Source organism: Monodelphis domestica, chromosome 4 (genome assembly GCF_027887165.1).
Source record: "Monodelphis domestica isolate mMonDom1 chromosome 4, mMonDom1.pri, whole genome shotgun sequence".
In the NCBI taxonomy this organism is placed as follows: Eukaryota; Metazoa; Chordata; class Mammalia; order Didelphimorphia; family Didelphidae; genus Monodelphis; species Monodelphis domestica.
In genome coordinates, this window is record NC_077230.1 from 77,918,120 (window position 1) to 77,942,543 (window position 24,424).

General features: G+C 36.0%; 1 protein-coding gene and 1 long non-coding RNA gene across 6 annotated transcripts in view; one reads left to right on the plus strand and one right to left on the minus strand.

Annotated features, from left to right (window-relative positions):
• GAP43 (growth associated protein 43) overlaps positions 1-24,424 on the plus strand; it is a 134,715-nt gene that overhangs the window by 18,617 nt on the left and 91,674 nt on the right. The gene's annotated exons all lie outside the window — the stretch shown is intronic.
• Positions 1-24,424, minus strand: part of LOC103093872 (uncharacterized) — a 42,741-nt gene that overhangs the window by 5,090 nt on the left and 13,227 nt on the right. For 2 of the 5 annotated variants that reach the window (XR_008911113.1, XR_008911112.1), the window contains exons 5-8: positions 23,922-23,970; positions 19,417-19,502; positions 9,875-9,948; positions 1,149-1,271 (exon numbers count right to left, since the gene is read on the minus strand). This is a non-coding gene — a long non-coding RNA (uncharacterized LOC103093872). Of the gene's footprint in view, positions 1-1,148; positions 1,272-2,602; positions 3,286-9,874; positions 9,949-19,416; positions 19,503-23,921; positions 24,105-24,424 lie in introns of those variants that run through there. The other 3 variants (XR_001629812.2, XR_008911115.1, XR_008911114.1) reach the window with 3 other exon arrangements.

Genomic DNA, 24,424 nt, shown 5'->3' on the forward strand with positions numbered 1-24,424 from the left:
TAGCTTGGGATCAGCCTGACCTTTAAAACTCTAAGACTTTAAGACACTTTAAGGAAGGTTTCATATAGAAATATTACTAATTAATAATACAATTCAATGTTAATTTTCCTCAATAGTAAGTGCTCAATCAATGTTTACTGACATAATAATGCAAAATGAGATAACTTTATGATTGTCTGGTCACATCCTTTACCTAAATTGAGCTTGAAGTGTACTGAGACCTGAAAGTTCTTACCACATGAATTGTTGTGTAGTCATCTTCCTAGCCCAATTTAGAAGGTTGTTACTTATAAGGAAAATAGGTACAAGCCCCAAGAGAATTGTATGAAGTAAACTGAGGAAAATCTATGGCAGAATCAGATCACTGCTTTCTTGATATTTACCTACACTAGGCAGTGATAAATGAAAAGTTCTACAAATGGACTCAGAAACCAACTCCACAATGATGTGATAGGGCCAGAAAGCCCCCATGGAAAATATCTTGAGTTTTTACTGGATCCAAAGGTCAATAGGTTTCACCAGTCTAATGTGGAGCCCAAAGAAATTAGCCTAAAAGAATAAAATATAGTTACCAAAAGGAGGAATGTGACAGTTTTGCTATTCTTCACCCTGATGAGCCCAACCTGTATTGTTTCCAGTCCTAGGTGTTTATCCATTTTAGATGGTGCACTGTTAAATTCTAGAGTATAGTAAATAAATTAGTGAGGCATCTTGAAACTATGAGATGATGATTGGTTGAAGGATGAAGGATTGCTTGACTTGGAGAGGAGAAAAACTAGGAGGTAATAACAGTTATCTTAGTGCAAGTTTTCTTAGGTGGAAGAAGAATTCAATTTATTTTGCCTGAAGGTGAGGCTAAGCCAGTTGTTGAAAGCTATAGGGAGGAGCAGCTAGGTGGTTCTGTGGATAGAGTGCCAGGCCTGGAGTCAGAAGGACCTGGGTTCAAATGTGGCTGGGTTCAAATTTGACCCAAACTTCACTCCAATTGCCTAGCCCTTACCTTTCTTCTGCCTTGCAACTAATACATAAATTGATTCTTCGATGGGTATAAAAAAAGTTTATAGGCAGATAGATGTCAACCTATTATTTGGGGAGGGGATCCCCATTCATCAGAGCTATCCAACAACAACATGGGCTATTTTACTTACTATTACATTGCCTGTCAGCATAGATTGGAGGCTAGTTATCTGGAATGGAAGGGGTAAAAGGTGAGAAAGATGACCTTTGAAATCCTCTAACAGATTCTTTGGTTCTATAAATATGGTTGTAGGCTGGAAGAAAAGGGAAAGAAAGACAGCTTTTACTGTGGCATAAGGGTATAACTTTAGAGCATAACTATCAAGCTAAATTAACAGTGTTATAGGTTAAATAGGCTTTGTGATCAGGCTGGGGGATACAAGTAATTCAAAGCTTAGATATATTTATTGAAAGAATATAAGAAGAAAAGCCTTAATAAACAAACAATTTCTGTCTCCCAGAAATGTGGGGTCCAATGTCCTACAAGACACCATCGTCTGAGAGAAGTAGACACACCTAAGAAACACATATAGAGAGGCACATATGTATTATAATTGTCTAGGGGACATACTTGGAGGAGGAACTCATGCCTCTGAAACTGCAGGGTGGCTGATGCCTTCTGGTACTGTCATTGCAATGCTTCCATTAGGCCTGTTTCCAGCTGGTCTCCTGTGAGCTTGGTTTCACTGGGCAGGAGGCTGTAGAATTTCCCTATTCTTCAGCTTCTGGCTTCAGCTGAGTTGTTAACTTCTCCATATGATAGAGAATGAGCTCTGCCATCTCTCATCTTCAGCTTAGGGTTCAGAAGCTTTTTTCTATAGCTTTTAATTTTTTAAAATACAGGCAGAGATCTCACACATCCAGTCAATGAACAAGGGGTTGGGGATAGCTTGGAAACCTTAGCAGGTTTTCCTAACATAAGGAGGGTCTTTCTGTTCACAGAACTTTGGCTATAAAAGGAGGTTCTTTCCCCAAAGGAGATTCTTGCTGTAGAAGCGAAGATATGTAGAAAAACGCAGAACAGTTCCAATGAATTCATGTCCGCAGGTTTAAATCAATTTTATAACTATTTTATAGACTTTCTGCTTACCAAGGAAAGAATCGCTTTTTGAAACCTTTATCTAATTTGGGGTTGGAAATCCTGTGTGGATCTTGACTTAATACTTAATGTTTGCTGAAGTACACCCAGGCAGCCTTGCTTTAGAAGGTGCTTTTCTAGTACACTAACAGGGGATTGTTCTGCCTCCAATATTTGCAACCCCAATATTCTCATCCCAAAAGTTGGGAGACAGAAAACACATGGGGGCAAAACAATGCCCAGAGGCAAAAGTCCTTGTTTTCCTCCTGTCTGGCCATGTTCTTAAATCACATCTTTATCTCTGCCTCTCTATATCTATTTCTATATCCCTACCTATATCATCTCTATATAAACAGATACAGATTTAAGCAGGTATCTATAGAAAATGGATACATAAAGAAATATAAATATCTATAGGTAAGGAGATATAGATATCTATGTATGTATATACATATGCACACATATACACATATAACTATTAAAGCTTAAAACTGCACTAAGACTTTTGGACCATCTTACATTTTTATCTTTATCAAATCCTTTTCCTATGAAAGAAAAAAATATTTCTGAGGACATCAGTATATTTTATTTCACATTTGTGCACCGAATGCCTCGCACAGAATAGTTAACAAGATTTGTTGAATGCTGTTGAATTGGATTGGGTTATTTCTATGGGAAAATATTTTCTGGGTTCTCAGGCACAAACTTTCAAGTGTGTTTGGAGTGGATCCCATTTGTAAGGTGGAGTCCACTCTGTGATTTTGAATTATTGATTATCCTGGAATTTCCAATCCAAGATAAGGAACTTGACTAAACTCCAAGAAGAAGATCCATTTTCTCCCTGGGAATTTGAAGTGGATGAGGATAAGGAAGAAGCAATGAAGCTGATTTTAATGGAAAAAATAGATTGCTTTTCTCAATTGTGCATTTATTATTTCAGTGATTACTTGAGAAGCAAAGAAGGCACCAAAGTGATTCTACATAGCTGAGTAAGTAGAGATTCAGGAAACTTTACACAGCAGAATGGGTTGAATTGGGGGCATGAAAATCTGACAGGAGAATGATAGATCCCAGATAGGGCACTTGATGTTGGAATTTTAGGGAAGGTCACTTTTTTATTCCATTCACCCAGCTGTCTATTTTTCATCTTTCCTCTTCCTTAGGTCTTCCTATAATTTTGTATGGAAGCTCTGTAAAAACATAACAAAAAGCCCCATGATAACTCCAGAAATTGTTATAAAGTGTCTCTCAATATTTGTAAAACACTTCACCTACAATATTTTATTTGAGATTCATATTAATCTCCTGTGGAATATTTCACAGTTATTATTACCCCCATTGGCAGTTAGGTGGCACAGTGGATACAGCTAGAACTGAAATCAGGAAAACTCATCTTCCTGAATTCAAATCTGGCCTCAGATACTTCCTAGTTGTATGACCCTGTTCACTTAGTCACTTAACCCTGTTTACCTCAGTTTCCTGATCTGTAAAATGAACTAGAGAAGGGAATGGCCAATCACTCCAGGATCTTTGCAAAAAAAACCTTAAAAGGGGTCTTGAAGAGTCAGATATGGTTGAAATAACTGAACAACAATAAAAATTGTTATCCCTATTTTACATAAGGAAATTGAAGGTCCAAGAACTCACATATTTAGTCATATCTCCACAGTTAGTGGGTGTCAGCAAAAAGATTTGATCCCAGTTCTTCCTAACTGCAAAGCCAGTATGCTGTGCTGCCTCTGCTTACAACTCTTGGCAAAACTCAGGATGCCGCTGTTGCCTTGGCATACTTGGCCCATAGTAGTGAACCTATGGCACATATGTCAGAAGGGGCACTCAGAGCACTCTCTGTGGGCATGTGCAACGTCATTCCAGCACAGAGTTCACTAGAGTGAATTACTAGAAAGCCAGAGGGATGCCTTGTGAGGCTGCTCCCCTCCCCATCTCCACAAGCACCTGAGAACATTTCTCATATCAACTGCCCCTCTAAAAGGTTTGCCATCAGTAGTCTAGGTCAAACTAAACTTTTTTTCTTTCTTTTTTTTTTAAAATAATATTTTATTTGATCATTTCCAAGCATTATTCATTAAAGACAAAGATCATTTTCTTTTCCTCCCCCCACCCCCCATAGCCGACGCATGATTCCACTGGGTGTCACATGTGTTCTTGATTCGAACCCATTGCCATGTTGTTAATATTTGCATTAGAGTTTCGTTTAGAGTCTCTCCTCTGTCATGACCCCTCAACCACTGTAGTCAGACACAAACTAAACTTTTAAGACACAGTAATCATTAGATTCTTGAGCTAGTCTTCAAATCTGGGTGAATCTTTTTACATCAGGGCATTTGTTTAACCAAGAGCTTTTCTATTCCAACAGTAACAATAGGTTCTCATGTAGTATGCATGTCATTGGAAGGGTAAGAATAAAATAATTTCAAACCTTTTTGCTATGTCAGTAAATACTTTACCCTTTTTCTCCATTCTACCAAAGCATGTTCTGCTTTCACAATTCTATTTAGGAATCCTCCATGAAGACTAATCCCACCTTGCTTCACTGATTGCCATCATGAAAGGAAGACTTTCCATCTCCCTGATTTCCTTTCCCCCTTCTTTCCTTTATCTCTCTTTTTCCTTCCTTCCTTCCTTCCTTCCTTCCTTCCTTCCTTCCTTCCTTCCTTCCTTTCTTTCTTTCTTTCTTTCTTTCTTTCTTTCTTTCTTTCTTTCTTTTCTTTCTTTCTTTCTTTCTTTCTTTCTTTCTTTCTTTCTTTCTTTCTTTCTTTCTTTCTTTCTTTCTTTCTTTCTTTCTTTCTTTCTTTCTTTCTTTCTTTCTTTCTTTCTTTCTTTCTTTCTTTCTTTCTTTCTTTCTTTCTTTCTTTCTTTCTTTCTTTCTTTCTTTCTTTCTTTCTTTCTTTCTTTCTTTCTTTCTTTCTTTCTTTCTTTCTTTCTTTCTTTCTTTCTTTCTTTCTTTCTTTCTTTCTTTTCTTCCTTTCTTTCTCATGGTGAAAACTCTTACTAGAAATGATGGTGGTAAAGACTGATCTCCAGGGCAACCTATTTAGTGAGCAAAGCAAGGGTTCTTGAAATCTAGGCAACTGGACTGACTATAGAGAAGTGATGCATGTATGAAATACACACTCTCTAGCTGACAGTCCCCTCAGCTTTGCCCCAAGGAATACTCCAAATGCTGAGCAGTTTATTTTCTGGGGTGTGGGGTTGGGGTGCTCCTCTGAAGGAAATTTGTCACTGAATTGGTGGTCACTATCATCATAAGTGTGGCAGTTTTACTCTAAGAATACAGGCAATTTCTTGATCTGGAAATCCCTTTTTAGGGTATTGTGTGGGGATTAATGCAAATATTAGTTTAACAATAAGAGAGGAAATGAAGGTACTGTCATAAAATTTCTTCGTCCAACTTGTAATACCTGTTCTTTCAGTCTTGTTCCCAGAGTATTACCTCTGCACCTCATCCATGAGCTATAGGTATAAGAATATCCATGTTTAGAACTCAGAATTGAATCTGTATCTAAAAAGCATTCCTAGACTACTGTTGGTACATCCTCCTTCTGTCTCTTAACATCCAATTCTTCTTCCCTCATGACCCAGCCACCTGCTAAGAGCCATCCACTTAATTTGAGCAGCAGGGCCTCTTATATTTTTCATCTGGGAGTCATGGGAGATGCAGTGAATAAGCAAATGAAAGTGAAGGAGGAGTTTGTTTGCCTAACACAACAGAACCCCTATTTATTTCTCTTTGTGAGTTTTAATTGTTTAAATATTTGAGGAGGATTTCCTTACTGTGGTAAATTTATACTCATTAAATTGTCAAATGCAACTTTATTATTTATTTATTGCTGGAGCTCTAACAGGGAAATGCTAGTTTTTGCCACTGGCACAATTTGGCTTTGACTGATTATTTCATTTTACCTTGAAGTCTCTGAATGGGACCATCACCATGATGGATGGGTGACAGTAGGAGGCTTCAGGATGTTGACTGAGAAGCAATAACAAACATACAGAAGACTGAGATTGTGAGATAATGTAGCACAGGCTGGGATAGAGAATCCGTGGTGTTATCTCATTTGTATTCTGTGTCAATTTTCTCAGTACTATCAGCCCTGAAGGGATCTTAAGAGGTCATTTAGATCCTCCTATGGCCTATGGGAAATAATGCTACTAAATTAAACTATGAAATTTTACCTATATGGAGGTCCTCAAATATTATACATGGCAAAAACATTGCAAGACAAAACAATAAAGTCATAGATTTAGAGCTAGGAGGGGCCTTTGTGGCCATTTCAGCTAATCATTCATTTGACAGGGAAACTGAGGCTCAGAGTACTTAAGTGACTGTCCAACTTCATTTAAGTTCTAAATTTGTCAAGGGATTTCAGAATAGGTATTCTGACGTCAATTCCAGCCTTCTTTATACTGTACCAAGTGGTAAGGCTGGACATCCCAGGGCATAAAAGAAATTTTTTTACAGCTTCTGTACTTCCTATGATTCTTCATAATTGTGGTTAGACATGGGATTTTGTGGTTTCATTTCTAAGCATCACCGCTTTTAAAATAGATTTAGTTTTGAAAGTAAAATATTCTCAAGATATATTCTCAGCCCAATATAAGAAGTAATTTGATTTGTGGGAAGTGAAGGAGAAACCATTGGAATGGTTAATGTGATAGTGACATGCTTTGGCTTCAATAAACTTGGTGGCTAAAATCTGAGCCCAGAAAGTTTGTGAATGTGGTTGATGCTGAGAAGATTGGAGCAATTTGAAGTTACTTGATGTCTCAACATTTATTTTCCTGATATCTTCCAGAGGTGAATGAGTACCGTGGAGTCCCTTACATTGTTCTGGAGTTTATAGATCACTGACCTATCTCGAGCCACATTGCTGTTCTTAATCTTATTTCTTCAAAGCATCCATATGAGAGAAAGTAAGCTAATCTCATTGTCATAAGCCCCAACAAGGAGTGATTTACTTCAGGTCATGAAGAAAATCAGTAATAGAACTGAAAGTAGGATGCCTAGGGATCTGAACTATCAATTGAGTGAGTCCCTTTTTCTGTCCTTGTGCTTGCCTAATTCCTATTTTATTTTTTAGCTACCTCCATTCCTTTCTTCTCTCAGCTTTAATTCTATACTAGCAAATAATTTGAGAAATAAATACAGAATTTTATTAATCAGATGATTAAAAAAACCCAAAATCCTTTACTGGTGTTTCAGAATACTTTTCCCAAGGAATAATTGAACCTAGATTGACTCAGAAATTGAGGTCTGTTTTCATTTTCATAGAAACATTATGTTTTAGAAATGAGTCCAATATGTTAATACAGAATTCTTGTGTTTGTAAAATACTTAAAAATGTTTCATGAATAAAATTTCATGACCTTCATAGGGTGTAGGAAATGAAGCAATTCTGAAAAAGGGAAAATTAGTTGGGGGAAAAAATGCAACTCAGGGATACTGAGGATTTCTGGGATTTCTGAGGATTTCCTATTCTTCCAGCCTTTCTTTAAGATTGATCTCAGATTCCATCTTCTACAAGACTTTTCCAGTCCTTTTTGTCTTCCCCAAGATTACCCAGTCTGGTATATATATATATATATATATATATATATATATATATATATATATATATATATATATATATAATCTTTTATTTTCTTTCTAAGAATTGATAGAAATATTAATGCCAAGGCAGAAGAGCAGTGTGGGCTAGGCAACTGGAATTGTGACTTGCTCAAGGCCATATAGTTAGGAAGTTATGAGGTCAGATTTGAATCCACATCCTCACATCTCCAGATCTGACTATCCAATGAGCCACCTAACTACCCCTATTTTGTATATATCTTTTTTAAAACCTTGATGTTATTCTTTATCTAATTTATTTTTAATTAAAAATTTATCAGGTTACATATTGATTCAATATTTAATATTTTTCGATGTGCAATCCATGTTATCTTACTTTATCCCACCCTTTTCTCCTCCCCAAGAAAGCAGGTACTATGATACAGGTTGTACATATGTTATCATGTTATGTATATACATATATGTATACATATTTCCATGTTTGTCATGTTGTGAAACAAGACACATTGCTTTCACTAGAGAAAATTCATGGAGGAAATAAAATGAAGAATGGTATGTTTTAAACTGTATTTGGATTCTGGTGCTTCTTATGGTAGTAGATATATTCCTTTTTCACCATGAGTCTCCTAGAGTTGTCCTAGATCCTTGCCTTGTAGTTAAACCATTCATAGTTGATCATCATACATTATTGTTGTTACTGTGTACAAAGTTCTTCTGGTTCTGCTCACTTCACTTTGCATCACTTCATAAAAGTCTTTCCAGGTTTTTGTGATCATTTTGTTTATCATTTCTTATGGCACAATAGTATGCCATTACAATCATATATCACAACTTGTTCAGCCATGCTCCAGTTGTTGGACATCCCTTCAATTTCTACTTCTTTACCACCATAAAAAGAACAATTATAAAAAATTTTTGTGCAGTTAGGCTATCCCTCACCCCCAATCTTCAGTCTCTTTGGGATACATACTAGAAGTGTTATTTCTGCGTCCAAAGGGTATGCACAGGTTTGTGGCCCTTTTGGCACACTTCCAAATTACTCTCCAGAATGATTGTATAGCTCCAACAGTGTCCCAATTTTTTCACATCCCCTCCAACATTCATCATTTTCCAATTTTGTCATGTTATCAAGTCTGATGTGTGAAAGGTGGAACCTCAGAGTTGTTTTAATTTTCATTTCTCTCATTAATAGTGATTTGGAGCATTTTTTCATATGACCAATGAGAATTTTAAGTTCTTCATCTGACAATTGCTTGTTTATATCCTTTGACCATTTGTCAATTGAGGAATACTTTGCATTCACTACTCTGTATACATCTTGAAAGTATAGAGTTATTTGCATGTAGTGTCCCCTAAACGAATGGGAACATATTTTACCTTTTCTTGTATTCCCATTATTTAGTGTAGGACCCAGCATATACTGAACATTTAATAAAAGCTTCTTGAGTGACAAGTTTTCCAATTTTAGATCAAGATGCAGTCTAGAACTCATTTATCAGAACCCATTGGTTTAACTCCTTTTGCTTTTAAAGTTAAAGATCATTGCATTTATAAAATGCCAAAAAGTATCACTTCAACCAAAGCATGTCAAATCATGTCTATTAACCATGATTATTCATAAGCTATGACTTAATATTCCCACCCTGCTAGGATCCAAAAACTCTAAGCTTATGATAAAATCAGGCTCTGGTAAACAGCTTGTCTGACCTGATCCAACAATCTGTCCAATATTTGTGACCTATAAAGATTTTTCTTGCTCATTGCCCTATTAGTGCCTAGTGCTTACATGCTCAGTGGAAACTCCCAGTGTGCTCATTTCATATTTAAGTTTATTTTTAGTTGCACTGCTAATCACCATTATAGTAAATACAATTCAGTATGTCTTATTAGGGGCAGCTAGGTGATATAGATAGTGGGAAAAGTACCAGATCTGAAGTCAGAAAGACTCATTTTCCTGAATTCAAATCTGGTCTCTATAGACACTTTCTAGCTATGTGAACCTAGGCAAGTTGATTACCTTGTTTGCCTCAGTTTCCTCATCTGTAAAATGAGCTGGTGAGGGAACTGGCAAACCACTGTACTATTTTTGCCAACAGCCTCAAATGTAGTCACAAAGAGTCAGATATCATTGAAAACAAAGAAAAAACAACAATATGTTTTACTATTCACTGGAGATATAGAGAACTTACCTACCCAGTTCCTTACTCCGGTCTGCAGGTAGGGTGTGAAGCCATTATATTTTGGCTGATGCCATCCCAGCTCCCTTTATTGAAACAAATGAGTGAATAAATAAGGCATCAGGGACCTTTCAGGGTTGATACGAGGGTAAAATTATATAGTAATTATCACATTTAAGTTGAAAACATATAGAATCCTTCTGAGAAAAAAAATGGAAACATCTTCAACTGTAGGGACCTCAGTTTTAAGGGGGGAAAAGTTTATAGTATCCTTGGTTACAACCACTTTTTTAAGTAGATGGATTTCTATCATAGTAGTATTTATATCTTGTCTTAAGGTTTGCAAAATGCTTCATGTCTATCTTATTTGATTCTCAGAAAAACCCTGTGACATAGGTTTTATTATTGTTTCCTTTTATAGAGGGGTAAACTAAGGCTGAGAATGGTTCAATGACTTGTCCAGGACCATAGAGCTTGTAATATCAGAGTCAGGATTCAAATTTAAATCTCCCAGACTTCAGGTCCAGAACTCTCATTTCATGGTGGCACCTTATGAAAAAGCCTTCCAAGGCAATTGATTCTTTCTATAGGAGAAGTGATAGGGAATGATGGTAATGCCCCAAAACACCTTCTATGATGTTTATTTGCTTCTGATATTTTGGTTTGTAGCAAACTTTTAACCATCTCACCATTATTCTAAGTGTCAGTCAGCAAGAAATCAACCAACAAGTATTTCTTGGGGTTCCACTTAGCTGACCCAGTTGCTTAAACAGTACTACTACTAAGAATAAGTACTTAAGAATAAGTACTTAAGTATCAGGAATAGAGAAATGATATTTCAGTTCAGAAGAGAGCAGATCAGTGAGGACCAGAGTCGTTATGCAGGTTCACTTAGGATTTGAGTTGGGTCTTGTAGGATTGGTTGGATTCAGGTAGGCATTTTAGATATGGAAAATGATGGAAGTAAAACTTTGGAAGAGGAAAGTGAGTGGAGATGTTGAATGTAGATTATTCATCCAATGTATTTAGCAGTCAATGAAACAAATAATTCAAAACTAGTAGTTCATTGAGTAGAGAAGAGGCAGAAGGGTACAGTGGACAAACAACTGACCTCAGAGTCAGGATGTCTCTTCTCTCTGTTATTTATTGTCTGTGTGACTTTAGTCTAAATCATGTCTACTAACCATTTTACCTTTCAGTGTCTGCAGCAGATTTCAAAGGTTATATATATATATATATATATATATATATATATATATTATTAATACTTACCTTCTTTCTTAGAGTCAATACTTAGTATTTGGTGTCAAGGCAGCAGAGCAATAACGATTAGGGAACTGGAATTGAATGACTTGTCCAAGGTCACATGACTAGGAAGTGTCTGAGACAGATTGGAATCCAGACCTTCCATCTCTACGTCTTTCTCTCTGTTCAGTGAGCTACCTGGCTGATCCATATATATATATATATATATATATATATATATATATATATATATATATATTTCAAGGTTATATATTTCAAGGAAGTCGCTAATCTGAATTTGAGATGGAGTTTCTTCCATCTCAAGTGTTCTTTCACCAAGGAAATTCACAGGTCTGGGTAAAACAAAAAAAAAATAAGTTAGTTTTGTAAGACTTCTAATGAGAAGAGTTGGTGACAAAAGTTTCTTTCAAGACAGAGAAGACCGTACCCATATAAAGACAGAGGGGGTCTGTGTTAGTATGGAGGGAGTGACCCAAGGTGTTAAAGAGGAGGAATTGAACAAATAGGGGATGAGTTCAAAGACACAGGCATAAAAGTTAGACTTAGAAAGGAAGGATGATATCTGTTCTTATAATAAAGAAGAGAAGGATGAGAGATTTGATATAAAGATAGAAATGTAATGTTGAGATACAAAGAGGCCCAAGTTCAAGAGCTCCTCAGATGGTCTTGATCTCCTTTCTTCTTGTTGAATTTGATTTCAGCTAAGGTCATCAACTGTGAGAGATAAAGGAATTTAGATGGTTTTCTTAGTCACAAGGGGAAATTTAATAAAACCTTTAAAATAAGGTGTCCCATGAGTCCTTGGCAACTTGGGAATTGGCTTCATATTCTTTGGGCAGCTTTCATTTTGGTCTCTATTAGGTTCCATAGAAAGAGAAGAAAAATGCCTTTCTAGTGGAATCAGTGAGTGGGAAGGAATGGCTTTATGATTTGAAGTTTCATTATTGAGATTTTTCAGGCAAGAGACCATAAACACTACCAGAAGTTCTGTTATTTTTTGGCATACTGCTAGAATGATTTCCCCAAATTTCTAAAACATAAATAATCTTTACCTGATTTCATTTAACTTGCTTATTTTGAGGAACATTTGGGGTGGTGGTAAGGAAGAAGGGGAAACTTATTTAAAAGAAATAAAAATATCCACTTGTGTATTCATATCTGCCTCACAAAATGACATTTTAATACTGTTTTAAAATGTTTATGTCCCCTTTTCAGGATAGCTGGATTTAAGGTTTGAAAATTATCATCTCATTGATCTTTGTAGAGAATTATTGTCCTTTTCTTACTCATGTGCGAGACATATCTTTTGTTCCAAAGATAGCTTCTAGGAGGCAGAGGTGGATGATGCTATGGAAGGTAAGTGAAGCTTAAAACTATTTCATGAGTAAATAAGACCCAATTCAGTGGGATCTCTGCCACATACCATCTGTGTGATCCTAAGCAACTTCTTTGTATTTTCAGGTAACTCTCTAAGACTATAAATTACAGATGAATTTCTGATTTGGATTGGTGGAGTTTCCACACCAGAGAGTGACTTATACCATTTAAATTACCGGGTTAGACTAAATGGGAAAAAATCTAGCATTTCCTTATTTCCCTTCCATTTAGTCTGAACAAAGTAATATTTCTAATTCTTTCCTTCCTCTTACTGCTAAACCTTTTAATTTGCTGCCTCCCATTTCTTCACTCTCCATTCATTTTCTAACTGGTACTAGCCTAGTATCAACTCTTACCACTCTACCAACACTGATTTCTGTCAGATCACTAATGAACAGCTAATTTTTATAACAAATGGGCTCCCCTTACTGCTTTTTCTTTTACTTCTTTGTAGTTAGTAATTTTGATAATCTCTTCTTTCTTGGCCTTTGTTTTTCCCATTGACATCTAGACTATACTGGTTCAGTGACAATATTCCTGGTTACTCTAAGCTTTGATGTACTCCTTCCTTCCCATATTCTGAGGTTGCCATAAGATCTGTGTTCTTCCTACACTTTCTTCTTCAGAGATCTTGTTCATAGCAAAGACTCCAACCATTGCCTGTTTCTACAGAGGTGACCCTGTAGGAAAGCCCCTCACAGTCTTCACCTTTATCTGAAGCTATTGTTCCACTCCTGTAGCTACCTGCTGGAAGCTATCTCAAAACAATATATCTAGAATCAAATTTGTCTTTTCTACTAATCTAGACCTCCCTTTTTCTGACAAGAGTACCATGATAGTAGCATTACTTGTTAACTGTAGGCCAGTGCTTCCTCCTAGTCCTTTCCTTCAAGGTTCAGCATAACTGATTCTTCTTTCTTCCTCTCCTCTCATGTTGAGTTAATCATTAAGTTTCATGGATTTTCTTAGAGCCATTTATTCTTTTCTATTCCCATTGCTACCTGCTTTGGGACACATCAACTGATGGGGGACTATTACAGCAGGCTTTTAGCTAGTTTTCTTTTCATTACATTTTCATCCCTTCTTTATCCCTCTGTCATAAACATCTCCTAATAACTTGTATGTCAGCCTCTTGCTCAGAATTCTTCAGTGTCTTTCCTTTACTAGATAAAGTCCACACTCCTTTGCCTAGTACTTAAAATTCTCTTTAATTTCCCTCTAACACCAGCTATTAAACAAAAAAACCTTTCACTACTTGATATTTCAAGAAATCCAACTTTTCATTCCAACTGCTTTGCTAAAACTCAAAGATTGCCAATGACTTTTTCTCAATTCTCATTTATCTTGAACATTTCTAAATATTTTGAAATTATTGGCCATGTGAATATTCACTCTTTCATAATACTGTCATCTCTAAGTTCTTATTCTACCTATCTGATCTTCAGTCATTTTTGTTGCAGTAACATCTACTTCCTTCTAAGCATGATTATTTACCCTCTTCTTTCTCAATGATCTAAACCACTCCCATAGACTTAATTATTATCTCTGTGTTGGAGATGAACTCATTGGATCATTGACTGAAAGATGGAAAGGACCACAGAGGCAATTTAGTCATAGGATTACTGATCTATAACTGGAAGGGAACTCAGAGGCTATCTAGTCCAACTTTCTCATGTTAGTTTATCAATTCTCTATTCCTCTTACCTTCACCAATGGAAAAAAATTGAGAAAAACTAAACCCTTGTAACAAATGGGTAAATACACATAATCAAGCAAAATTGATTTTCTTTTGACCATGTTCAGATATATAAATGTTTCATTCATCCTCTTTACTTTAAAGATGAAGATATTATAGCCCTTGGAAGATAATTGACTTGCCTAAAGTTACTAAAGTACTAAAGTACTGAAGGATGGTTTAGAGCCCTAGTCCTCTGACTCTATATTTTCTATGTCTTAATCTAGCTGTTCCCTGAACTTAATGCTCCCATCTATGTGCATTTGCAAGAGTTATTCCATTCCTCAAGCTAAGAATTCATTTCCTCATCATCTTTACCTTTCTTTGAGACACAGCTCTGGTGCCAGCTCAGAAGTATCTCTCTAATTATTATCCTTAATTGTGTCCTTAAATTTTTCTAGAGCATATTGTTTGATCTCTTCTTCCCCCTTCACTCCATAACAAGTATTATTATCCTCATTCTACATGTTATATCCTCTCAATAAAATTCAGGCTTCTCAATGGCAGAAATTATTTCCTTTTTTGTCTTGTGTCCATGATGCTGAAGTACTTATCTGTGAATGTTCATAGGTTGATAGATCTAAAGCTAGAAGTCCAAAGTCCTTATTTTACGAAGGAAGAAACCAAAGCCCAGGAATGTTAAGTGACTTGTTCAAAGTTATTTTATATAAAAATAAGAGTTCAAATTTGAACTCAGGTCCTCTGATTGAGGTACCACTGATCTTTCTCCTCTACCTTGATATTTTTGTTTGAATATTGTGTTGCAATTAAAGTGATATATTCATTTTTTCTTAAAAACTCAAAGAATTTCACACTGGGTATAATACCTATAATGCTCATCAAAAGTTCTGACCTCCTTCAAAATCTAGATCAATTCCTTCTTCTCTGATTAAGTCTCCTCTGGTTGTTTCAGCCCAAGATGATTTATCTCCAATTTGAATTCTTATTGGACTTCTTGTATATACCACTCATTTGTTATTAAACATACTGCCATTATTATTATTATCAGTATTATTTTCATATATATACAGTATATCCTCAAAGTCTTATTGCAGTTTTACTATTTAGTACTTTTAAATTGCACTAAGACTTTGGGGACACTAAACTCTTTGAATATAGGGACTTCATCCTATATTCCAAACTTTTAGCTTAGTATCTTGAAACAGTAGACTTTTGGTAACTGTCTTCAGGTTAAGGAGGATGATTTAAATGGATTGCTAAATATTTTGCAGCTATTTACTTGCTCTGTGATAATATTTGAATGAGATGACTTACTTTTCCTGTGAGCTTAGGGACATTATCAAAATAATGGGAATCAAGATATACTTTAGAACTGATTTGTGTTTCAATGTATTATCTTTAAATAAAATAGTAATGATAGTAACTTTCGAATAGGTCTATCTTCCCTTACTTTAAAAGATTTTTGGCAAAATTTCATAAATATAAAAAGTTACATATATATGTTTCATTTTGTGAGATGCAAAATACCCTCAAATTTAACCTAGTTAAGTGGCCAATCAAATATGGTCATACCTTCCACATCTGGCTTGAATAGAATAGTGGGCACACCAGATCAAAGGTTGGGATCACATCTTTCACTACCAAGACTGACGATAAGTTGATAGGTGATTTTTTGTTCTTACATTAGGTTGTATTAATGATGCATATTGTTAGAGACATGTGTCCACAAGGATGCCAGGATCTTCGATTTAGAATTGGAAAGGATCTTTGAGATCATCTAGTATAATGCCTTCATTTGACACAGGGGATATTGTATTTACTTTACGTTGTCACATCTCATGAGATCTAGCAATGATCTAGCTTCTGGTGGGTAGTAACACAAAGGTTACTTGCACAATTTTCTAGTCTTGCTAAGGATACAGGCTCCACTTCTCCAAATCTCCTAATTTTTATTAGAATAATTACTATAAACCAGGACACAGTAAGGAGAGTCTTTCCTACAACCTTCTTCTAAAGTACCATTAAAATAAGCAGTTATTCTCTGCTCTGGGAGATCATTTGACCTTATTTAAGGTTAAACATTTCAAAAGGGTCCCTTATCATTGAATTGGTCGTTTCTGAACTATTAAAAAAATTCAGGACTGGAAACTTGGATTCTTGAGTTCAATTGCTGACTTGCAATGTGACCTTGAACAAGTCATGGACTTGACTTGTCCCTGCTCAACTCGAGAAGATGACATAAGAAATCATAAGATATTTTCCCCTCTTGTCAAGTGCTCCTATAGAGAAAGACACTACAGAAACACAAACTGTCAGTACTGAAGAGCTCAGCCCTTCACAGGGAGGTCTGAGAAAATGATGAATAAGGTCAAGCTGCCTCCTTACCAACACCTTTTTCAAGACTCTCTTCAAGCCTATTTTTATTTGGACACAAGATGACTGAGGAAAAGAGTGCTTCAGCAAAATCTGCCTTCCTTAGGGCAAAGGCAAATCTAACACATTCACACCCTTAGAAAGGAAATGACTTGCTGAAATATCAACTGCTCTAAAGCCATCTTTCTCTAAAGCAAGAAAAAAACTCAAATTGCTTGATAAAGGGAAACAATGGGATGTTTATGGTTGTTTACAGATGTTTAACCAATGCCCTTTCAGAGGGTCATGAGTCTACACACAGGACCCTGGTAATTATGTCAATTTCTGCAAAGAACAGATGTGTGAACCAGGGCCTTCTTGGAAGAAAATAATTCCCAGTTGACTTTGCAGAATTTTGAAGAGTGTAATGTAGCTTTGAAAGTGAGGGCATGGGCCTCAGAAGGTCCTATAAATTGAATGCAGGCACATCTCAGGAATGAACAAAAGAGAGAGTGAGATCTCACAAGGAAAGTCTGGAGTTCCCAGGAAATAAGCACTGAGACAGAGTTAGGGTGTTTTGTTTCATTTTCCTTTATTCCAACATAGTATTATGTGGATGTCCTACCAAAAGAATAGTAAGGAAGTCTATGGCTAGAGATTTTAATTTCTTTAAAAAAATTATGTTTAGTTCCAAATTCTCTCCCTTCTTCTACTCCTCTTCCACCCCATTATACATATAAAATTCATTTCTCCATTCTCCAAAAAATAAAGAAAAACATGCAAAAAAAAAAGAAAATATATGCTTCAATCTGCACTGGGATATGCAATCCTGTATAGCATTTTATATTTTAAATTCTTTGAAATTGTGGTGTCATGTTGTACTGATGTTACCAAGTTTTTCACAGCTGATTATTCTTACTTGGCAGGTATTATGGTATTTGGAAATTTAAGTGACTTGAGGGAATGTCCAGTTCAATTTCCTTACTTTTCAGATGAGGAAATTCAGTGTTAGAGAAGTTTATTGACTTACCTAAAGTAACACAAGCTTTAACTAAGTTGAAGAGGGGAGGGAGGGAATAAGCATTTAGCAAAGCCTATTATGTGCCAGGCACTTTACAAATATTATTTCATTTGATCTTCATCACAGTCCTGGAAGGTAAGTGCTTTTATTCCTATTTTACAGTTGAGGAAACTGAGGCAAACAGAAGATTCACATAACTATACAAGTGTCTGAGACCAGATTTGAACATGGGTTTTTTTGACTGTAGACCCAGGACTCAATCCACTGTGCTACCTAGCCTAGCTCCACATCAATTCTTATAGAGCTGAGATTGTTGTTAAAAGCCTCTGGTTTTTGCAAAGAATGTTTGTGTAATATATGTAAGCTAGTAATTTGTGAAAGTTCAGCCTGCTACATTTTTTTCTGCTACATTTTTTAAAAGGATAGCATAGTGATTTAGAAAGCTAATGTCATGCAATAATGGAATCGCCCTCTTAACTATCATAAGAATAAGTTATTGTAACTTCCCTAAATTCTCTCTACATGTTAAAATGTATAAGCATCTCCCTCTCTTTGAAATCTTGAACTCTTTCCATTGTCATAGGATAGTCTTACTAGAAAATCCAAGGCAGAAAAGAACATTCTAAAAAAAATCATTCTCCTTTAAACTAGTACTATCATTCCTTACTGTCATAAGTAATTAAAAAACAAACCAGATGCATCTTACAAAGTCAAGTCAAATCAACAATCTTTAGTTAAGTGCATACTATTTGCCAAAGCTTTGGGAATACAAAACCATCTCTGCCTTCAGGGAGCTTATAATTTTATTTGGGAGAAACCTAGAAACAACTCTATCCAGATAAGAGATAACATGGAGATAACCTCACAGGGAAAACATTAGCATTATGGGATATTGAGAAAAGTTTCCTGAAGAAGTGGGGGTTTATAAAAGTTTGGAAAGCTACAAGGTGGATTAAAAAAAGGGAGAAAATTCCAGAAATGAGAGACAGTCAGTGAAAATGAATGGAGCACAAAGATGGAGTGTCTTGTGGGAGGAATGGCAAGGAGATCAGTGTCACTGGAATGTAGACTATTTGGAAGGGAATACTTTCTACATCAGAGACAGATGGCACAATGGATAAAGCACAGGACTTGGAATCAGGTAGACTCATCTTCATATGTTCAAATCTGACTTCAGACACTTCCTAACTGTGTGACTCTGAACAAGGTACCTAACCATGTTTGCCTCAGTTTCCTTATCCTTATAATGAGCTGGAGGAGGAAATGGTAGACTACTCTAGTATCTTTGCCAAGAAAACCTCAAATAGAATCACAAAGGGTTGGATACAACTGAAACAACAGAACAGTGACACCTTTCTACATAAAAAAAAAAGGTCATGTTGTCATGTTGACTTATTTGGAATTTTGCCTTTGGAGAAAAGTAAACACGATTATCTCTTTCAAAATGTGTTCTACATTTATGACCATAGAGAAATGACAAAGGCAGACAAAAACCAGGTCTCAAAAATTTTATAAAGGAGAAGGACAGTCTCTACTGGTTCATTTGGACCTGGAGCAGAAGGATAAAGAATGAGCCCCACCCAGTTTACTGAGGCTAAAGCATCTCTTTTGGCTTAATATTTTGAAATTAATTTTCTGGGTTTTCTCCAGATTTAGTCTTCTATTTAACATAGTATCCTAGAGGGAAAAGGGAATTTATAGATTTATCAAATTTAATCTTAGACAAATGGTTAGAAAGTATCTGCTTGAATACTTCTAGTGATGAGGAAAACATGTAGTAGTAGCATGAGTTTGTACAAAAACCATGGAAGTTAAGTCAAGTCATAAATGTATCATATTTACCTTTTTATAGGCAAAATCCCCAAATCAGGTCTCTTCATTTATTTGCTGTTGGACCATGGGCCAGTCACTTGAGCTTCCAGCCTGATCTGTAAAAATGATCGTAATTTTGGCAACGTATACCTCAAAGGATTGTTATGAAGAAGTCTCTTTGTAAACTTTAAAATGTTATAATGATTACCCATTTAGAGTTACAAGAGGTCTTTTAACCTAACTCCCTTCAATTTCAATTTTACAGATGAAAAAACTCTGCCTAAAAGAGGTGAAACAACTTGGCCAAGGTTACCCAGAAAGTGAGAAGAGTCAACATTTCAAATAATTTAGGTGCCATATCTTTTGAGCCCATATCCAGTGTTCTTTCAACTAATTCAATGTGGGTCATTATTTCAGAAGATATCTAACTCCCTATTGCACAAAATAATTTAATTTTCAGATTTTTAATAGGAGGTTGAGAGTGTAAAGAGAAGACTCTGCAAAAGGTCTCTTTAGTACAGGATACTTATATAAGGGAAGATAGTAATCCAAAGTCTTCCTCAGTCATTTTGAGGATCAGATGATCACTCCTCACCCCAAACTTCTCTCTTTCCAAAATTCAAATATTGTTTTCTTGTTGTGGTCACCTATCCTTCAACCAATCCGATTCTCATTATTCTTAAGACAGTTATTTATCACTAAGATTACCCCTGGCCCCTGAATCCCTTCTTACTCTTCCAGGCTATTAACCCACTTCTGTCCTTATTCACTTTTCTTCACAGACTTGATCTTAAATATGACTATTTCAGTAAACCATTATGACCCACCAATCCCTTGCCTTATTCTACCAATGCCTTTTAAAATTTCAATTTACTCCCATCATCCATCTTTTCTGCTCATACTAGATGAAGTCATGAAACCATGCTGTCTAGACCCACTAAAAACCATACTCTCTGGCCTCAGTTGGGCCATCACTGTGATATAATTCTCTTTTTACTTATCTCTGATCAACATCTATCATATTCCTCATAGCAGCTTTCTAAACGTTTTCTTCTTTATAACTCTTAGCCTTGAACCTTCTCTCTCAGTGGGTGATGTCAACCACAATTTTTTGAAGAAAATCAAGATCATTTATGATAAACTACCACTACTCTCATCCTCATGTGAAATAGCTCTATGCCCTCAGTCATTCCTAGTTCAATTCCATGCAAATATGGTTCAAGAGTCATTGTTTAAGACACCATGGCAGGCCAAAAGGTTTGAAGTGTTCCTGCCTTCATGGAGCTATATTATATGCTTACACAAGCATAGAGATATGAATTTAAGGGGGGGGATGCTAATCATTAGGGAAATTATAATAGGAGGAGATCTGTGAGCTAAGCCTTGGAAGAAGCTAAAGGTTCTAAAAGAGAGAGAGAATTGGGGAGGTAGCATACTGTAGGTAAGAGAACAGCCTAAGTTCTAAGGAAAAGAATTGGGAGATGGAATGTAAAATTGGGAAGTAGCAATAGGCAAGTTTGATTAGACTGTAGAGTTCACAAAGGGATGTTATGAAAATAAGCCTGGAAGGCTGTGGTCAGATTGTGATGGTCTTTAAATGCTAAACTGAACAGTTTGTTTTAGTTTAGAGGCAGAAGGGAGCCACTGAAGATTCTTGAGAAGGAAGGTATCTGGTAAAATTTGTGTTTTAGAAGGTAGCATAACCTAGTAGATAGGACACTGAACTTGGAATCAGGAAGATCTGGGTTATATCTCACCTCAGTCATTTACTATGTGACCTTCAATAAGTCCTTTTACTTCTTTGGGCTCCAGTTTTGTCAGCTGTAAAATGAGGGAGTTGAATTTGATAATCTACAAAGTTATTTCTAGCTCTAGGACTATGATTTAATAACTCAGTCAGACTATTTTGACAACTATGTGGAAGATGAATTGGAAAGGGGAGAAATGCCAAGCAGGGAGTCCAATTAGGAGGTCATTGAAACAGTGATGTGGGTTTGAAATATAGTGTATGGTCACATGAGTTATAAGAAGGGGACAGATGAACTATATTGTAGAGATGTAATCAGAAAGACATGGCAAACTTAGATGGGATGGTGAGGGAGAAAGAAGGGTCAAGAATTATGCTAAATCAAGGGCAGTTGGGTAGCAGAGTGGATAGAGAGCCAGACCTGAAGTTGGGAAGACCTATTTTCAAGTCTGGCTTCAGACATTTCTTAACTCTTAACTTGCTCTGTAACTTGTTCTGTCTTAGAACTGATACTAGGACAGAAGGAAATGGTTTAAAAAACAACAAAAAGAGGAAGCTTGTTCACCTGGGCAACTGGTAGATGGTGTCTACAACAGAAATAGAGAAAGATGGAAGAGAGGTATCTTAGGGGTAGAGTTTCATTTTTAATGTTCTGAATTTGAGATGGATGCTCATGAAGCATTGGAGGTGTCCAGTTTGCATCTGCTGATAAGATACTAGAGATCAGAAGAGAGATTCTAGGTGGTTATATATTCTCAGAGTCATCTTCAGAGATAAATGAACTCACAAGAGCTGATGAGATCACCAAAAGAAGTAGTATATAGAAGAAAAAGAATAGATATGATGTCCCCAAGGATATCCAAATCTAAGGAGCAAATTAGGGATGATTATCGAAGAGAGCAGATTCAAATGTAGTTTAACAGGTGGGAGGAGGACCAATTCAGCTGCAGAGTTTATGTGGCTCTTTTTCTTGCCAGGACTAATGCCTTAACATGTCTTGTCTCTCTAGAACCTCACTCCAATGATCATTTTCTGTCGTTTAAAATATTCCCCTCTTCATTATTTTTCCTTCTTTCTGCCTACAAACAGCTTTGAGATTCCCCTAAAAATCAAATTAAAAATGAAAGAAACATTTCTTTTGATCTTGCTATTTTTCAACATCTTATTTCTTTTTTTCCTTTCACTGCTAAAAATCTGTTAAATTAAGTCATACTTATTGTTTCCACTCTCTCACTACCATCTCACCACTGAAACCTCTGCAATTTGGTTTCTATCCTCCTACCACCCTTCTGGAACTGTTCTCTTTTTAGTTACCAATTACCTTTTCATTGCCAAACTCAATGACTTTTTCTCTACCTTCAACTTCTTTGACTTGCAAGGAATAGGCCCTCTTCACATCATCCTGCCTTTTATAATCTCTTTTCCCTAGGTTTCCATGTCAGTTATCTACTGATGCTTGTATCCATACTTCAGTATTTCCTTTATTTGTCTATCTTCCTATTTTCACTCACTAGGTATGGGTGAACCTTAAGGCTTTATTCCAGGTTTTCTTCTTTTTGCTCCCTTAGTGACTTAATCTACTCCCATGGCTCTAAGTATTACCCAATATGCACCTGACTTCTTCTTGAGTCTGATCTTTATCCCAATCTTTCCCCAATATTCAATCTTACACTTCCAATGACTTGCTAGCCAACTCTGCCTATTCCATTGGTAGTTCTAACTTCATATATCACAAATTGAATTCATCATCTACCCTATCGAACTTTCTTCTCTCTAATCATCCATTTCTATTATTGATATCACCATCCTAAGTTATCTAGGTTCTTGTTCTCAAAAACCAGTTGAGTATAAAACACAAACTTCTTATTCTAAAATTTAATACCTTTCATGATCTTGACCTGACTTTTTCTTACTCAATTATTTCACATGACTTTTCATGTACTCTTTCAGTCACACTGAAATGGCTAGATATTTCTTGATCTAATTTTATTTTTTTCCTTTGTATGTTCACATATACTATTTCATATGCTTTATAGGTTGTATTTCCTTTTTTCTGTCTATTAGAATTCTTTGCTTCCTTCAAGGCCAAGCTCCAATTATATCTCTTCTAAAAAATTTTCCCTCATCATCCCAAACAACAAAATAGATATATAGCTATGTATAAACATTTATATTTATCTATATGAACATATATTTATTTTATCTATATAAATATAAATAATTATATGAATATATAAAAATCTATATGCTATGGGCAGCTAGGTGGTACAGTGGATAGAGCACTTGGGCTTGGAATTGGGGATTTTCATGAGTTCAAATCCAGCCTTAGTCACTGAACCCTATTTGCCTTAGTTCCTCATTTATAAAGTGAGCTAGAGAAGGAAATGGCAAACCACTCCAGTCCCTTTGCCATGACAACCCCAAATATCATTACAGTCAAACACAACTGAAATGACTGAACAACAAAAATCTCAATGATATAATGTGTGCCAGGCACTGTGCTATGTCAGTGCTAGAGAAACAAACAGAAAGTGACATAGCCCCTTCGCTCAGTGAGCTCAGACTGTAATAGGGCTGCCCTTAAAAGTGACCCCCAAATATTCCAATTTGTTGGGGGGACTTAGAGGGTTCTATGGAAGAAGTAGTCTAACCAGTAATATTGACAGTAATAATAAGTCTTTTTCTTTGTATGTGAATGTACCAATTTATACCTCCTTTTTCATAGTCAAAGCAAGCTTTATCTCTCATTGTTCTATTGGTGGTAGAGTTTCTCTTTCACCTAACTTACTGCTTCACTTGTTCCCAGATGCAGGTCTATTGTGTGTCAACACAGGGTACTGAGGAGAGAAAGTAGATCTGGAGTCACAAGATCTGTATTCAAGTACCAACCATGTCACTTAAGGTATATAAGTCACTTAACATATGTAGCCTTTCATAGATCACTCAACTCTCCAGGTCCCAGTCTCCTTATCTGAAAAATGAAAGGGTTGAAAGATGATTTCTAAAGACTGCTTTTAGCTCTGAAACTCTGATTCTATCTTTCTTTTTGATGTGGCCTCTCCAAGTCTGCCAATTATGAGGTATGACCTGAGGCAAAACATTGAAACCTTTCTGGGACTCATTCTCTGCATCTGAAAAAAGAGAGGGTTGAATTAGAATCACTTCTAAAGGTGCTTTCTAGCTCTGAATATGATTTTTTATGATCCTTTTTGATTTAGTAATTCCATAAGGAAAAAATGAATAAAAGTAATGTCTTTCCTAGAGAAACGTTGACATGGAAGTACTAGTCTA